The 625-nt window shown below is 46.4% G+C and overlaps 1 non-coding gene across 1 annotated transcript; it reads left to right on the plus strand.

The window, feature by feature from the left end:
* Window positions 1–518: 518 nt before the first annotated feature.
* Window positions 519–625, plus strand: LOC141636763 (small nucleolar RNA R71). The gene has a single exon (XR_012541349.1). It is a non-coding gene; the product is annotated as a small nucleolar RNA R71 (small nucleolar RNA).

The following is a 625-nucleotide window of genomic DNA, read 5'->3' on the forward strand; positions in this document are numbered from 1 at the left end:
TGCTAATGAGGGGCACATAGTTCTGCTGCTGCTGCTGCTGTGGAGGTTGAGTCGGATTCAAGACATTTTGGCTACTCCACCTCAAGTTTGGGAGGACATTCGGCTCATATTATGTGTTTGTCTGCCTATAATATTGAAAGGCAGCGCAAGACTCAAAGGGACTAGGAAAATTGTCTGAAACATGTCACTCAGCTCCACATCTTTTACAGACAAAAGGACCGTCTGAAACAGCATTTACATGGTAAATTCCCCCTTTTGAAGCTCCTCCCAACTCGTACTTGTCAAATATCGCCGTGAGAGCTTTTAATGCAGCTACCGAAGGAGATTCAGTAGCTCTCCTTTGATTTCCCCTGGAATTCCCATACTCGGCTTTGTGGGTGGCCAAGTCATCAATGATCTTCCTCCTCTTTGTCTCCCCCGTGTTCTCCTGGAATCTGCCATTTACTGTCGCGTCTAGGATAGCCCTTTGATTGTCATAGAGCCCATTGTAGAACTGATTGCATAGGCTCCACTTTTCAAACCCATGATGCGGAATGGTTTGCACCAGCTTCTTGAAACGGACCCATGCCTCATGAAAGTTCTCACCAGGACCCTGTTTAAAGCTCGTGATTTGAGCTCTAATAGC

Source organism: Silene latifolia, chromosome Y, assembly GCF_048544455.1.
Source record: "Silene latifolia isolate original U9 population chromosome Y, ASM4854445v1, whole genome shotgun sequence".
NCBI lineage: Eukaryota > Viridiplantae > Streptophyta > Magnoliopsida > Caryophyllales > Caryophyllaceae > Silene > Silene latifolia.